This window comes from Lissotriton helveticus, chromosome 3_1 (genome assembly GCF_964261635.1).
Source record: "Lissotriton helveticus chromosome 3_1, aLisHel1.1, whole genome shotgun sequence".
Taxonomy (NCBI): Eukaryota; Metazoa; Chordata; class Amphibia; order Caudata; family Salamandridae; genus Lissotriton; species Lissotriton helveticus.
In genome coordinates, this window is record NC_136061.1 from 346,260,342 (window position 1) to 346,278,610 (window position 18,269).

At 44.8% G+C, this 18,269-nt stretch overlaps 1 protein-coding gene across 2 annotated transcripts in view; it reads right to left on the reverse strand.

Moving 5' to 3' along the window:
* The window catches only part of ABR (ABR activator of RhoGEF and GTPase), a 1,246,002-nt gene that overhangs the window by 803,749 nt on the left and 423,984 nt on the right, over positions 1-18,269 (reverse strand). The window contains exon 1 of one of the 2 annotated variants that reach the window (XM_078680002.1): positions 3,028-3,125. The exons of the other annotated variant lie outside the window; for it this stretch is intronic. The gene's annotated coding sequence lies outside the window, so the exon portion shown is untranslated. Of the gene's footprint in view, positions 1-3,027; positions 3,126-18,269 lie in introns of those variants that run through there. 2 annotated transcript variants of the gene reach the window in all.

The window sequence follows — 18,269 nt, forward strand, 5'->3', positions numbered from 1 at the left end:
TCTGTTGGTCAGGTATGATAAAAACCAGTCCCGAGCCAGGCCCGACACACCAGCTTCCTCCAACCTCCTGGTCAAGATGGCATGACTGACCGTATCGAACGCTGCCGACATGTCAAGCAGCACTAAAAAGGCTGCTTGTCCATAGTCTGCCCGCGAACGAAGGTCACTCAAAACAGTCACCAAGGCCGTTTCAGTCCCATGTGCTGGTCTGAAACCAAACTGCGCCGCATCCAGACAACCATTAAATTCCAAAAAACTGGATAGATGTTTCGTGACCAGTTTTTCCAGAATCTTAATTGGAAAGGGAAGTAGTGAAACGGGTCTGTAGTTAGCGGGGCAGGAGGGGTCCAGTGATTCTTTTTTCAGCAATGGGGAGACAACCGCCAACTTCCAACTGTCTGGAACCTGTGCGGAGTCAAGAGATTGGCAGCAGACTGCGTGGCGAGGAGGGAACAGTTCTTCCCTAAAAGCCTTCCAGAGTTTGTGCGGGAGTACATCAAGTGGGGAACCTGATGAAACACTATCCGCTAAAGCACCAAACTCTGCAAAGGACGGAAGAGGAAAACTATCCAGCCTAGCTTTCCCAGTCCCCAACTCAGATGTAAGTGAGTGGTCGGACTCTGTTGTCATGGGGCCCAAGTTACTCAAGATGGTCGCGATCTTATCTTCAAAGGCCGTAGCCAGTTTGACTTTGCCAATGCTTGATATTTAGTACTATTCTGCTCTGACCAGCAGAACAAGCAGAATAAGATATTTCTCTATTTTTTTTTAACTAAAAACAGCCCTTTACATGACTTTTGATCATAGAATAAGAGAAGGGGAGAAATGCAGAATCTGAACTAATCAGTATCTAGCCTATTTGCATTCGCAAATGGCCTGATTCGCAAAATCAGGCCATTTGTGAATGCAAAAAGACATTTTTGTATGTATTAATCCCAAATTGCGATTTGGTTGGAAGTTATTGAATTGCTACTTGGTATAGAGAATGCATACCGATTCAGTATTTGGAAGATGTGTGTTTAGAGCGTCCCTTCCAAATACCGAATTAGAATGGTATATATTAATCTTTTGTGACTGAATTTCAGTCGCAAAACATTAATACTTTACTGACTGCAGAAGTGTAGTAGTAATGCATCTGCAAACAAAAAGGGATCCCCAAAGAACCACTGCCTCTTAATAAACAAGTAAAACTTTTCTTTTTAAACGCAGTCCTGTTTCCTTTAAGGGAAACTGGCTACATTAAAAAAAAAAGTCTGCTTTATTAAAAAGCAATCACAGACATGGTGGTCTACTGACCACAACTTGCCACCATCCCTTTGACGGCTGCGATTCCTAGGAGATGTAAAATTGCGACCTACCTCATTAAAATTCATGAGGAAAGTCAATCTGCAAACCACTACGAATCGGTATTTTAAAAATAAAACTGTCTTCCATTAGGAATTGCGACTTCCAAATTGTGATTCAGTAAGAACTGCAATTTGGAAATCGTAATTCCTAAAGTTGATACATCTGGCTCCAAATCTATTATTACTCCTTAACTGAGGCTTGGTAAACTTTGAATATTCCTCAATTTTTTCAAAGCAAACACTCTTCCAATTCTTTGGCAAGGGGCAGTCAGGCCGGCTTCTGGTATATGACAGCAGAGCATAAAAAATAAAAAGAAGAAGATAGAGTGAATGTGCAATGTTGTGAATGAAGCACCTGTGAAGTCGAATGGCTGCACAGCATGTGCTGTGTAGCACTAGTAAGGAGAGCTCGGTGTACCGTGAATTCATGGCATATTGTAGTGGTACGCTTGCATCGCGCGGTTAGCGCGTGATGCTTTATTGTATTCTAATTGTCCACGCGCGTGTGGAAATTCGAACGATGCTAGTCCGTGACCCTTCGTGCTTTCCATGGAGGGGATGCTCCGTACGCTGGGTGGAGATATCAGTTAATAAACTCCTACTTCAACTTTACCGGATTTCTTTGGATTATTATATGCTACACATATGCTGTATTTAGAGTGTGCATCCTGTCACTAAAGTGCCTTCAGGACACCAGCATAACCACATGACAGGGGTAAGACTGCCAGGCTGCAGGCTTCGTCACCAGCAGGAAGTTTATTAATACATAACTATCATTGCGCTCTGAATACACTCTAGGTAACTAAAGCATTACAGAATATGTATAGCAAAAAAACTGCATTGTAACTCCACTGCAACAAGGAGTTACTGTGAGCCTTAAGAAGTCACTTTACTCTAACATACCTCAGACACATACTTCAAGCCTGGCAATGCACATACCAGCCCTCCCACATTGCACATATCCCAGTTTGTAAAGACTTTAAATTACAGACACCTGACCGAACAACACTTTACTACACCAATATAACAAACATACAACCAAATACATTCGTGTAAGAAGCTTTTTAAAAACACCTGCATTAGTGGTGGTTCAGCTCTATCAGAGAACAGACTCCTGTCTGTGACCTTGAGACAAAGGAGTGAAAACACCCGAAACCTAACAGCGCTGAGAGGCCATACTAATGGTAGGTCACTATACAGATCTTTGTAACAACATAGCATATCATGCAGTTCCGACAGGGACTATACTCAAACACCAAAGTAAGGTCAACAGGTCCTTATACATTCCTTGACACGTCATGCGACAGGACGCTCCAGTGAGCCCCTCCCATATGGGTCAGTGAGAAGCTACCTAACACAAGTAGCATTTAAAAACTTCACACTGTCCTGAGGGGAAGCTAAAAGAAATAGAATAGAGGGTCTGCTGCTGAGCCGGTTTATCAAATCCCGAGCACGTCACGGGAGGGCTGATCTCTGTACTAGATTTTCAAACATCACTGCACAACGACATAGACTGACACCTGAAGCAAGTGCTGTGCAGATAGGGGAAAATTATGCTTTTAGTCGTTAGTCTCTCTCTCTTCCCTACAAAACCAGTCCGTCCCATTGCATACACATTTGAACACGGTTCTAGAATCCTAGACACTCATGTTGGCTCAACGGTTTCCGTCTGGCTGTTTACCTGTGGCCGCGGAGGCCTTCTGCGGACATCCTTTCAAAGCCGCCGCAGAGGAGTCTGGGTACACCGCAGACACAGAGGGTTCTAAGCGCGAGTGTCTCAGGGCTTTCAGCTTGTCCGTCTTCTTTTCCATGCCGTCACCTTTCAGGGTTCGGGTCCGTCCTCGCTGCCGCCGTCGGGTCCCCCGCGAGGCTGGGGCAGCAGGCACAAGTGCGGGGGCAATGGAGCGGAGGGCGAGGAGAGTTCGAGGGCGAGGAGAGTTCAAGGACGAGGTTCTTGTGCGCTGCTGGCTTGTTTATCGGGTCACAAGCCTAGGCAGGTGCCGGTCCCTCCTGCCATCACCACGGAGATCCCTGCCAGTCCCAGGAGCGGCACCCGAAGGAGAAGGCATGGATACAGTGACGGCATCCGAGGTGCTATGCCACCTTGGCCGCCTTTGTGGGAATAAAGGCGACTGAGGTGAAAAAGAGAAATACCGGGCCTGCAAAGTTTACGATGAACCCTCGTGGCCTGGCTCATAGGGCCTCTTAATGGTTGTAATTGACGGCGGCAGGACAATGAGTGGAAACATTCAGGACAAAGGGTCAAAATTCAGGACAAAAGTTCATGACAGAAGGTCAGAATTCAGGACAAAAATTCGGGACAAAAGGTACTTTTTGCATACACATCAGAGGTAGTTCTGCAATAGTGCATAAATATACAACCAACGCAAGCACAAGTCAAAATAAGTTTATTTTTGGTTGAGAGGACATTGCACTCACTGCATCTGATGTGTATACGAGTGAATAACACCTTCGTTTGCATATTAAAAAATGAAAAGTGAAGAAAAAGATCAAAGCTGAAGGCTTCTCAGAGAATACATGTCCCCCTCTCCCCCACTGGGAAAAAACACCCGATCCAAAATGCTGTCACTGAGCAGAGAGGCCCATTATCATTCTGTATGTGATAATTAGGCCAACATACAGAATGATAATGGGCCTGATAGCAGTCTGTGCCAGGTTGGGGATGGACTGCTGCAGGCCACTGATCACAGCAGGAGCGTGAGCTGCCCCTGCAGTGAGAGATACAGCCTGCTTGCGGGGCAAGTTCACGCCAATGTCTGAAATTACGGACAAAAGGCCCAAATTACAGACAGTCCATGAAATTTATGGATGGTTGGTCACCCTCGTGCTTCCAACTAAGCACCGTAAAGAGGTGTACAAGAAAACAGCGCTGGAACGGAGTAGGATGCAGCCTGATCAGACACCTGTGCTAGTGTCGGATCCGGACCGGTCCCCAGGAACCACCACGTTCCTGTCCCAGTGTTGAGCACCAAAACCAGGACACAGCTTTGGCACAAGTTCGCGGTCTGCGTCACCCTATGGACGGTCGAAATTGGCTCTCTTACCCACTTTTGCCCTGTTCCTAGTTAGGCACAGCCAGAGCTCATGCAGAGCACAGCTGCAGCCGCACTCCTTGCCCATCAGGGGAAGTAAATGACACTCACTGTTTTCATAAGCTGGCATCAGATAAAATTATACCCTGTCAAACAACTTGCTTTCTCACAGTCATACATGTGCCTAGTTTTTTGTAGCTGTATATAGCGCAGACTTGGCCCAAGGGCGTTAAAGTTAGTGCTTTAAGTGGGATGAAAAACTGGGGGGTTTGTCAAAGGGTCATGGCCGATGCAATTATGGGTGCTGCTTAAACAGTTAAACTGAAAATCTGGGCTTAGAATAGTGTGCCGCCTGACTGGAATTCTGCTGCTTCCGTCACTGCATCCATATGTATATCTATCTATCTATCTATCCATCTATCCATTTCTGACTTTACCTGAAAATAAATAACATAATTTCGCCAGATCCTGTGGTCCGTCTTCTGCTTCGCCGGTCCGTGTGACTGGAAGTTGTCCAGAGTGTGTGTGTGTGTGTGTATATATGTGTATATATATATATATACATATATATATATATATATATATATATATATATATATATATATATATATATATATATATATATATATACATATACATATACATATATATCTTCACACGCCGGTTCCTGGTTTCCCAACCTTGCGAGCGCTCAGTGTGGGTGCGTGCCCTACGGCGGAACCTCGCCGTTCAATATTTCTCACTCCTTCGCAGAAACGAAAGTAATGGGCGCACTCGCGCTGATTTTCCACAATTTGATTTATTGATTATATTTCAGCATGAAAACAAACAAACGATCTACGCGTTTCAGTGCTCCTGGCACTTTTGTATTTAGTGGCTAGTCCGGCCACGGAAAAGCCCCACCGCTTGCTAAGGCGGGTCTGGAGTGCTCAGGATCGGAGCGCTCGTATGAACGGAGGGCGCCTGCACCTAAGCGCAATACTAGCGAAGCGGATGACAGTTTGGCATGGCCTCTCACCTAATGGGTATGACATTTTCATGAACGGAGGCAGCGGAACCCACTGGGGGAGTGAACTTTTGTGCCTGTGTAGCATATTATGGACTGCAACTACCAGCATGCTACAGCGCCCACAAGGGCGGGGCCTAACATTAAATAAATTTGTTCTTCAATTTCCGCCTCCTGTGTTCAGCCAGCCAGTGACCAAGAGCGAAATGCTTGAAACGCGTATGGCAAAAGAGAGGGCAGCTACCTGATTTGAAGCTCTGTAGCCTTGGGTGCGAGTGCGGATCTCTCCGTGTGTGGCAATTCCTTTTGGGGCAACTCGTGTGTTTTGTATTTAGTGGCTAGTCCGGCCACGGAAAAGCCCCACCGCTTGCTAAGGCGGGTCTAGAGTGCTCAGGATCGGAGCGCTCGTATGAACGGAGGGCGCCTGCACCTAAACGCAATACTAGCGAAGCGGATGACAGTTTGGCATGGCCTCTCACCTAATGGGTATGACATTTTCATGAACGGAGGCAGCGGAACCCACTGGGGGAGTGAACTTTTGTGCCTGTGTAGCATATTATGGACTGCAACTACCAGCATGCTACAGCGCCCACAAGGGCGGGGCCTAACATTAAATAAATTTGTTCTTCAATTTCCGCCTCCTGTGTTCAGCCAGCCAGTGACCAAGAGCGAAATGCTTGAAACGCGTATGGCAAAAGAGAGGGCAGCTACCTGATTTGAAGCTCTGTAGCCTTGGGTGCGAGTGCGGATCTCTCCGTGTGTGGCAATTCCTTTTGGGGCAACTCGTGTGTTTTGTATTTAGTGGCTAGTCCGGCCACGGAAAAGCCCCACCGCTTGCTAAGGCGGGTCTGGAGTGCTCAGGATCGGAGCGCTCGTATGAACGGAGGGCGCCTGCACCTAAGCGCAATACTAGCGAAGCGGATGACAGTTTGGCATGGCCTCTCACCTAATGGGTATGACATTTTCATGAACGGAGGCAGCGGAACCCACTGGGGGAGTGAACTTTTGTGCCTGTGTAGCATATTATGGACTGCAACTACCAGCATGCTACAGCGCCCACAAGGGCGGGGCCTAACATTAAATAAATTTGTTCTTCAATTTCCGCCTCCTGTGTTCAGCCAGCCAGTGACCAAGAGCGAAATGCTTGAAACGCGTATGGCAAAAGAGAGGGCAGCTACCTGATTTGAAGCTCTGTAGCCTTGGGTGCGAGTGCGGATCTCTCCGTGTGTGGCAATTCCTTTTGGGGCAACTCGTGTGTTTTGTATTTAGTGGCTAGTCCGGCCACGGAAAAGCCCCACCGCTTGCTAAGGCGGGTCTAGAGTGCTCAGGATCGGAGCGCTCGTATGAACGGAGGGCGCCTGCACCTAAACGCAATACTAGCGAAGCGGATGACAGTTTGGCATGGCCTCTCACCTAATGGGTATGACATTTTCATGAACGGAGGCAGCGGAACCCACTGGGGGAGTGAACTTTTGTGCCTGTGTAGCATATTATGGACTGCAACTACCAGCATGCTACAGCGCCCACAAGGGCGGGGCCTAACATTAAATAAATTTGTTCTTCAATTTCCGCCTCCTGTGTTCAGCCAGCCAGTGACCAAGAGCGAAATGCTTGAAACGCGTATGGCAAAAGAGAGGGCAGCTACCTGATTTGAAGCTCTGTAGCCTTGGGTGCGAGTGCGGATCTCTCCGTGTGTGGCAATTCCTTTTGGGGCAACTCGTGTGTTTTGTATTTAGTGGCTAGTCCGGCCACGGAAAAGCCCCACCGCTTGCTAAGGCGGGTCTGGAGTGCTCAGGATCGGAGCGCTCGTATGAACGGAGGGCGCCTGCACCTAAGCGCAATACTAGCGAAGCGGATGACAGTTTGGCATGGCCTCTCACCTAATGGGTATGACATTTTCATGAACGGAGGCAGCGGAACCCACTGGGGGAGTGAACTTTTGTGCCTGTGTAGCATATTATGGACTGCAACTACCAGCATGCTACAGCGCCCACAAGGGCGGGGCCTAACATTAAATAAATTTGTTCTTCAATTTCCGCCTCCTGTGTTCAGCCAGCCAGTGACCAAGAGCGAAATGCTTGAAACGCGTATGGCAAAAGAGAGGGCAGCTACCTGATTTGAAGCTCTGTAGCCTTGGGTGTGAGTGCGGATCTCTCCGTGTGTGGCAATTCCTTTTGGGGCAACTCGTGTGTTTTGTATTTAGTGGCTAGTCCGGCCACGGAAAAGCCCCACCGCTTGCTAAGGCGGGTCTGGAGTGCTCAGGATCGGAGCGCTCGTATGAACGGAGGGCGCCTGCACCTAAACGCAATACTAGCGAAGCGGATGACAGTTTGGCATGGCCTCTCACCTAATGGGTATGACATTTTCATGAACGGAGGCAGCGGAACCCACTGGGGGAGTGAACTTTTGTGCCTGTGTAGCATATTATGGACTGCAACTACCAGCATGCTACAGCGCCCACAAGGGCGGGGCCTAACATTAAATAAATTTGTTCTTCAATTTCCGCCTCCTGTGTTCAGCCAGCCAGTGACCAAGAGCGAAATGCTTGAAACGCGTATGGCAAAAGAGAGGGCAGCTACCTGATTTGAAGCTCTGTAGCCTTGGGTGCGAGTGCGGATCTCTCCGTGTGTGGCAATTCCTTTTGGGGCAACTCGTGTGTTTTGTATTTAGTGGCTAGTCCGGCCACGGAAAAGCCCCACCGCTTGCTAAGGCGGGTCTGGAGTGCTCAGGATCGGAGCGCTCGTATGAACGGAGGGCGCCTGCACCTAAGCGCAATACTAGCGAAGCGGATGACAGTTTGGCATGGCCTCTCACCTAATGGGTATGACATTTTCATGAACGGAGGCAGCGGAACCCACTGGGGGAGTGAACTTTTGTGCCTGTGTAGCATATTATGGACTGCAACTACCAGCATGCTACAGCGCCCACAAGGGCGGGGCCTAACATTAAATAAATTTGTTCTTCAATTTCCGCCTCCTGTGTTCAGCCAGCCAGTGACCAAGAGCGAAATGCTTGAAACGCGTATGGCAAAAGAGAGGGCAGCTACCTGATTTGAAGCTCTGTAGCCTTCGGTGCGAGTGCGGATCTCTCCGTGTGTGGCAATTCCTTTTGGGGCAACTCGTGTGTTTTATATATATATATATATTTATTACCTACTGGCGGTCGCCAGTAGGTAGTTATAGTTAGGATTGTTTTCCATAGGAAATCCGCAACATTCTATTGGGAATAACTTTGGCGCAGATTGAGGGATCTTCCTGTAATTTTCCTCAAATTTGCCTCGCTGCGCTCCGCTCCTTTCCTGAAAGTTTGGGGGGGATTCGTCAAGCGGGGGCCGAGATAATAAAGGGGGGTCCCAAAACGTGTTTTCCCCATGTTAATTTCCATAGGGCGGTTGGACTCACTTTTAGCTCGAACGGCTGAATGGATTTTCACCAAACTTGGCAAAATTGTAGGGACTGGTAGCCCGATGTGCCTTTGCTATGTCTCAAGATATGTGCTCCAGAGGATTTTAGTAATTTAGGTTAAAAAAAATATATATATCTATAAGCGCGCCCCGGTACGCGCACCGGGCGCGTACCAGCGCGTAACGCGAGTTCGCGAGCGGAAAGCTGATTGGCTCTCGGGTGTCTGTCAACATTCCAAACAGTCCGGAGTGGCCGCCATCTTGTGTCGCGGTAGGATCGAGACACAAGAGGTGGCAAAAACAAAGGGGGAAATTACCATAAGGGGGCAGGGTAGACCCCTCCTGACCCCCTAGGTTTGATGTGGGGGCCATAAAAGGTCCACCGGGGAGCGTACCAGGGAGTGTACCAAGAAGAAAACCCAGCGAAACAGTAAAATAATAATTGAAAGTGCTTAGAGGTAGGGTAGCTGTGAATAGAGTTGTTCTGTTCTCTGGGTGATTTAAGTACGAACATGTAGGTACCGATGCAGAGTTTTAAATTCAATGAAGACCGTCTCCTTTGTAGATAATTTGCATGTTGTTGCAGGGCAAATGGCTCAATGGAATTCCTCCAAATTTGGGAAAATGGTAGGGACTGGTATGTAGTATGGCCTATTCTATATTTGGTGAACATCTCTACAGAGGTTTTTATGTAAATTAACTTTAAAAAATGTTGTGAGCGCTTACCAGTGCGCGCCCCGGTACGCGTACCGGCAGCGCTACGGGAGTCCTCCATCTTGTGTTTCGGTAGATTTCGGTAGATTTGAGACACAAGATGGAGGACAAACAACGTTGGGAATGGGTAAAAGGGGGCACGGTAGACACTCCCTGACCTTTTTTTTTTTAATTTTAGGGGCGGGGGAGTGCCCGGTACGCGCACCGGTACACGTACCGGTACGCGTACCCTGGAGAAAAAAAGAAAGACAGAGTTTTTTAAAAATATAGCATTTTTATATAAATTGGAGGTAGTTCTGAAAAGAACTGTTCTTTTTATTCTTTTTGTTGTTTTATATTTTTTTATTGTTTTTTTAGAACATTTTTTACTTTTTTTGGCTTTTCTGAACAATTTTATATTTTTTTGTAGTTTTTCTGGGGTCAAACAAAACACAGGGAATTGCAAACAGCTCAACTGGAGCAAAAAAAATAGAAAAAAATTAAAGTTGCTTGCTGCAGTGATGGTTGTCTGCAGCTCGATTGAGTAAAGTGATGCTTTGCTCACCATATGAAATTGTTTTGTTGCAATATATGCAAACAAATTTAAATTTTGCAAACCTGGTTTGTACATTAGGGACCATCTCCCTAGCCTCTGCACCCGATGGAGTGGGTTCATTGGAGGCGCTTGAAGAAGAAGGATGGGGAGGGTTCCTGGCCAGTTCCCTGACCTCTGCTACCGAATAATTGTTCGGGTGCTTCCTCTGGATATGTCGAATCATAGTGTGGTTCCTAAAAGAGTACTTCTTCTTTGGGTTCCCTCTTGACAGTTGTTGGCCACAGATGAGGCAAGTCACCTTAGCTGCATTCACTTTTTTTGCACCCCTTGGCATCTTGTAAAAGTCCCAAATAAAATGTTCCTTGGGTCTGTATGGGGGATTGTTCTCAGGCAGAAAGTGCCTCTCCTCCTCCTCCTCTTCGTCCTCCTCTTCTTGTTGACCACCAATGTGGTCTTGTGGTGGTGGTGGCGGTGGTGGTGGTGGTGCAGATGCACCTGCAGCTGCTACTAGTGAAGCCATTTCTCACAGAATGAATGCAGGTCTTCTTCACTCAAACAACTAAGTGAGAATGAGGAAAAAAGGTGGGGTCTTTCATCATTTGGAAAACAAAACTGTTGTGAACCAATCAAAAGTGTTATTTTCAGGTCTCATGACCTGGGCTTTCTCATCATTTGGAAACCAAAAGTGTTCTGAACCAATCAAAAGTGTTATTTTCAGGTCACATGACCTGACGCGCTTACGCTACGCACCCCGGTGCGTGCCCAGGGGCGCTCCCCACCCGTAGTCGCGCCCCGGGGCGCGGCCGGTGGCGCTTACGTTGCACAATCGTATGCGCTCGGGTGCTTCCGGGTGCGCTTACGCAGTGCGTCATATGACGCATCACGCGGCTACGCGATACGTCACGATGTTGTTTTCGTTCGCGGGAATAGCGCTAACGGGACGCTCACCGGTACGCCCCCCGGGGCGCGCCGTAGCACTGCGCTTACCGGTGAGCGCATCGGTACGCGCCACGGGAGCGCTCCGGGGCAAAAAAAAAAAATAAAGATAAAAAAAATACTATTACATAATTATACAATGTAAAATTCGTTATAAAAAATATTACTTTTCATACCTATAGAGATTTGCTATTAAAAAACCTTTGAAATTTACTGAAAAAACCATAGGTTACACACCAGTTATAGTTAGGAATTAGCATTTAAAAAACCTATTAAATTCACTGAAAAAACCATAGGTTTCACACCAGTTATAGTTAGCTGGAAATTTTACTCGCATAAAACCATTGAAATTCCCACGTTATAGTTAGTTGGACTCACTATAACTTGCGCGTGCAATGCACTGCTGATGACGTCACATATTACATCACTCATGACATGGTCAGTGACATCACTCATGAGATCACTGATGACACCATCCTTGTGACAGACTGACAGACCTCCTTTCACTGAAATGTAACCCTTCAAACACATATTCAAAAATAGAAACTAAAATGTTCAAAAAAATGGAGATACCCATACCAGTTACAACAACCAATTCAATAATTCCACCATCTATATACACATCCACTCATTCACCAACAGTTCTATATAGTCACTCATACATATACTCACTCATCATATGTAGTAATACACCTATACATCCTGTTACACACCGACAGTCATCCAATAGATACTCTCACACATACTCACACATGTAAATAAACTATTCAACATCCATTTATTTGCATATACAGCTATACACACACTACCACTTTACTTCTAAGGAAACGTACACATACTTACTCTCTTAAACAATCACTTATAGAAACACATACTAATTTAAACAGGAACTCTTACAATCCATCACTCTCACATATACTCACTTATATACATCAATATTCACATATACTAGATTAAAACATATGTAGTTACTGATAAAGACACTAGTGAGACAGTCATTTATTCACTAACACACACATATACACACTCATCCACCCATACAGTCCTGCACATATGCTGTCTTCAAAACACATACAAAGAGAGAGTCAGTCATTCATGCATGTATGTGCTAAGTAATACCCCCACCAAACCATACAAACACTCATACTGATACTAAGAAAAACATCTAATAACCCATATACATACATATGTAGCTACTCACCAACCAATGCAGCCACTTATACACAAAGTGAAACACTAATACATATATTTGAATATTTAACATTACTCTCTAATATATGTATTCACTAAGATACACTTAATAAACCAGTTAACCAATCATTAAAAAAAAATCAATGTAAACACTTATTTAAACATTTATTCTTCCAACAACTTTTACATATACATATATAACACATATTTATTTTTCAGAAAGACACACATTCACTGGATGGTGTCATCAGTGATGTCATGAGTGATGTCACTGACCATGTCATGAGTGATGTAATATGTGACGTCATCAGCAGTGCATTGCACGCGCAAGTTATAGTGAGTCCAACTAACTATAACGTGGGAATTTCAATGCTTTTATGCGAGTAAAATTTCCAGCTAACTATAACTGGGGTGAAACCTATGGTTTTTTCAGTATATATATATATATATTAGATGGAGATGGATCTGATGGTCAATAATTGTTGTTAATACTTTATTTATAATTTTCGGTTTGATTGATTAATGGTACTTCACATTAATTTAGAAACACCAATATGTATAAAAGAACAACCGAGTAAATACTTTATTTTTGATTGTACAGTTCTGGATTAATACTAGAGTACTTTACGTTGATTGTACATATTAGTGTGTATACCTTTAACATGTACTGGCCATGTATATACTATGCTGGGTGGGTTGGTCTAGATGACCATGGAAATGGTAGAGGGTACTTACACTATTGACACTATTTAAACAAGGTCTAGACCTAGGGACTCTATGGTCCAGTGGAAGGCAGGAGCCGAAACGCGTAGACCGTCCATTTTTGATGCACGTTACTTTTGCACTGGTGTGTAAATAAAAGAACGCTAAAGCCATCTGTTGCTGTGCCGTGTCCTTTGATCTACTTTATGTGGAAAGAATAAGCTGTGGTAATAAATATATATATATATATATATATATATATATATATATATATATATATACATATATACATATATATATATATATATATATATATAAAATTTCTATGGCAAAATGAAACCCCTCATTTTGTTCCTTTTCAAATTAAATGTATTAAGTGTTACCATTTTATTCCAATCAAGATGACTTCAGGTGTGCCATACTTTTGTCATAAGTAAGACTGTTAGCGTTCTAGTTGTTCTTTAGAACACTCTGGGACATTCTGTCATTGGGCTATAGTTGGGCTACATCTGGCTGATATTTGGGCTACATTTGGGCTCTTTTGTCTCTGGTGGCCATCTTGGGAGACTGCGTATCAGAATTTTTTTAATGAAATATAAGAGGATTTGAGAAGTCACTCAAAATGTGCCCTAATTTTTCTTTCTTCAGCACTAACAATAATTTCTATGGCAAAATGAACCCCCTCATTTTGTTCCTTTGCAAATTAAATGTTTTAAGTGTTAACACTTTATTCCAATCAAGATGACTTCAGGTGTTCCATACTTTTGTCATAAGTAAGACTGTTAGCGCTCTAGTTGTTCTTTAGAACACTCTGGGACATTCTGTCATTGGGCTATAGTTGGGCTACATCTGGCTGATATTTGGGCTACATTTGTTTTTTTTTGTCTCTGGTGGCCATCTTTGGGCTACATTGGGCTACATTTGGGCTCTAACATATATATAGCCCAATGTAGCCCAATATATATTTTTTCAAAGTTAATTTTCGTAAAAACCACTGGAGCATATATCTTGAGACATAGCAAAGGCACATCGGGGTACCAGTCCCTACAATTTTGCCAAGTTTGGTGGAAATCCATTCAGCCGTTCGGGCTAAAAGTGAGTCCAACCGCCCTATGGAAATTAACATGGGGAAAACACGTTTTGGGACCCCCCTTTTATCTCGGCCCCTGCTTGACGGATCCCCCCGAAACTTTTAGGGAAGGAGCGGAGCGCATCGAGGCAAAGTTAAGGAAAATTACAGGCAGATCCCTCATTCGGCGCCAAAGTTATTCCCAATAGAATGTTGCGGATTTCCTATGGAAAACGATCCTAACTATAACTACCTACTGGCAATCGCCAGTAGGTAATATATATCCATATATGTGAAGTTTAAAGATGACTGGCAGGGTAGCTAGTGGATTTATTGAAAAAGAGGCTCCTCTGCCATTGGTAAAAAACCCGAAGGTTGTGCTGCTTGAGGGGGATAATGGCCCTCGGTAGCTATACATAGAGCATACCCCTAGTGGGCATTTTTAGAGGTCGATATGTTTAGTTCAATGATTGGTCTCGAGAGGAGATCCTGCGCGCTTCTTCAGGACCGAAGAGCAAGTGTAGTGAGTGCTAGGAAAGTGTAGTGGCCTATAACAATCAATCTAGTACCACCAGAATGAGGGAATATCGTATTCTGGAACGACAAAAAACAGAGAAAGGAAGAGTCAATGCATATGAGCCCTCCTGATAGGGTGACTTTAAAAGGGGCCTGGGTCCCCCATTGGTGATCCAAGTGCTTGTGATATCTTATCATGTACTGTTATGTTACAGTAAGTGATTCTATTTGTGGACTATAGAGCTATAACAATATGAAGGATGAACAAACAATAGGCATACGTGGATTATGTTTAGCTCATGGCGCGGTCTCAAATTTGTGGCATAGACAAACACACATATATTAACCTTGTCAGTCAAGGATCGCTGTAAAGTGTCCATGGTAGGAAGGTCAAAATACGGTGCATTAAAACACGTAGTTATTCTAGATTACACCATTGATGGCAAACCTCAGACCACTGTGTATGCATAGCACATATACTACCAGTCGTAAGCTTACCCAAATGTCACGGAAGAAAGCTCCCATGAGATGCGGCTGTTGGTGTCCTCGATCTGTTTGAGGAGTTGTAGTATTAGGCAAAAGTAGTGTATTTTAGGGAAAAACTAAAGGTGCGGCCGTCAATGATCGCTGCTAGGAAAGAAATGCCTTGTTACTTACAGTTCTCATAGGTAAAGGAGGTCTGCTTACCACCGTTTAACCCAAAGCTTGAGTTACTAAAGACAAACAAAGAAATTGGTGAATTTCAGCGTTTTAAATAAAGTTTAAAACTTAACACTAGCACTGAAATTTCACCCAACTATAACGTCACTTTAACTTTTGGTATACAAAAAAAAAAAGGTTAAAGTGAAGTTATAGTTAGGTGTGCCCCGCCATGCACAGTTTCAGATGCTGCAGTGATGTCATCAATGATGTCATCAAACATGTAATATGGGAGGTAATTAGTAGTGCATGCCAAAGGCACAAGTTTTAATTACTTTATGGCATGAGTTCTAGTTACTTGAGAGAATTCTAACAGGTAAATGTCAGTATTTTATTTTTTTAAATGACACAATTACAATGTTGCTTTAACCTTTGTTTTTTGTATGGGAATTTCTAGAATTTCTATGGGTTATTTTGTTTTTGCACGCACATGGAGGGGCAAACGCCGTCGAACTCTGGGAACTGCTCGACACATCCTCCCCGGACTTCACCTTCCTGACAGAGACCTGGATGAACGACTCCTCGGCACCCGACATTGCCATAGCCATCCCGGAGGGCTACAAGATCACCCGCAGAGACCGCACCAATGGAGTAGGAGGTGGAATCGCCATCATCCACAAGTCCACCCTCAAGTTTCGACCAACTCCGACGACACCCTCAGCACTGCCTAACACCTGCACTTCCCGATCCACACTGATCCCAAAACCACCCTCAGGGAAACACTGATCTACAGACCCCCCCCCCGGACCCAGGCCTCAGTTCAGCGTCTCCATCGCCGACTCCGTTAGCACGCACGCCCTCGCCTCCACGGACTACATCCTCCTCAGAGACCTGAACTTCCACCTCGAGAACAACATCTGGCATCTTCTTGTCGCCTTCCTGGTCACTGGCTAGTGACCCAGACTCTGTCCCCTCTGCTTTCAGGTTCTTCATATCTCCCTTCCCCCCTTGGATCCATCCGGACACTTTTCACCTGGTCGCCTGCAGCACTCCTTTGCCGCTCTCCATTGGAAACGACGACGAAACCTGACACGAAAAGACACCTATGCACCCGGCTTCCCGCGGTGAGGTAACACGAGTACTTCCGTGCTCCCGTGGGTCTTGACTCTCGAAGTGTCCAGTACTGAATGGGGTTTACCGTAGTCCACTCCCAAGTGTCCTTATTCTTTAAATTTGTAACTTTAACTTTCGCCATAGAAGTCAATGGTGATTTGCGGCTGTGTTTAGACACTGCACGTGTCCCACGTGGGTCTTCTGCATCCCTACCATGGGTGGTTCCTGGTTGCCCCAGCAGTTCTACAGGCCCTAGACCTAATTACTATCCCTCACGTGGTTCTTATACCACTTTCTTAGTATATGGTTTGTTAGGCCCCTAGGGCAAAACGTATACTGTGCTAATTTACTGTGTGCTACTTAAGTTCTTGTATTGTACTTCTACTTCTAGCCTCATAAAGAGACTAGAGGGGTTGTGTTTAGAATAAATACATATATATTTGATATATACCTGGTGTGGATCTCCTTTCATTTGATTATTCAAGGGATTATAGACTGGTAAAATAAGCTGCTTTACATTCCTTCAAGACTTAGCCTGAAGGCTGCTTTCCACAGCTACCACTAGGATAGCTTTCTATAAAGGTTGTCTTAAACCTACTATCAATAAGGGTCGTCTGGACTTGTGCAAGGTGCCCACTAGAATAGTGGATAGCATATGCCTGGCCAACTTCTCACAATAAGTTACTGTAATTTGCCGAAATTGATTCTGAAACCATGATTATTTATATAAACATGCTCATAGAAGAATACAAATAGGTATTGTTTCATTGTGTTTTTGTATTGAAAATGGATTCAATTGTTCCTGTTTAAAGTAATTTCAAATAATTGTTGAAGGCATTAATGAGAACATGTTGATAAAGAACTGCATATTTTCTAAATGAGTTTTTGATCTTTAGGGAATGAGGGTAGTTGTTGTTGTTTGTCTTAGTTGGTACTGGCCTGCTTGTCCACAAGGTGCTTTTTGCTAAACCTGCTAGGCAAAACCCACGCAGACTTTAGTCAGCTGGTACTGCACTCTTTGTCTCCCTGACCATGGGTCTGCTCTTTTCCTAATAATTGTGCCACAGTCACATCTATGCAGTACAAACAAAACATCCTGCACCCCTAAATGTAGTTCAACTTCTGCTAAATGTCCACTCATTCCACATTTGCCGAAAACTCTCTATTGCCTATGAGTGGGGTTACACTTTGGGTGCCCCCTAAATATTATGAGTATAAGAGTGTGCTGTTAAACATGCCGAAAATCATGGAGCAACCCCAATGGACTAATAGATTGCGGAGTCTTCTGGGGTAAAAACACAGGGCATACCAGAAAGAGTCAAAGAGGGGAGTAGCAGGCATTTCCTGGTCATGCAAGGTCTTTACATTCTACACAAGCTTTGTCTAGTTCAGTTCTAATAGAATAAACTTCTAGGTGTATTTAGAACCACTCCAACCCTGGACACTGCAGCAGTTCAAGTACAAGATGGACGCCTGACCCCCAGTCAGTATTTCTCCCGCCATTCTTACAAATAAGCATGACTAAACAACTTATTTCTTACGAATATAAATTAAGATGCCGTAAAGGTTCGCCCTAGAATTGACTTTGTGTTTTTCACACTGCTGGCACTTGCAGACAGTCTATAAACATACAGAAATTGTATGTGCGCCTAGTGCTAGAGTCTCTCTTGCCCAGGACTGCCTGACCCTGCAATCTGAGCAGGTGTCTCTCTGAGAGACCCATGTCAAATATCAAAAGATCCATCACCTTCACTCAAGGAGTTAGATTTATAGGGAAGTGGCATTTCTGATGATTGATTTTATCTGAGCAGCCACACCTTCTGCATCTTTACAGACCCTGTCCCCCCAGCACCCCATTCCACCCCCACCCCCCTCCGGCTCCTTAACCCCTTCGACGCTAATGACGAGCTCAGCTCGTCATGAGGTACACCTCTCGTACGCTCAGGACGAGCTGAGCTCGTCATGAACCGCGGGTTTTTCAAAAACTCAGCGCACAGCGGGAAAATGCGCCGCACGCATGCGGTTAAGCTGTGAGAACATCTTCAC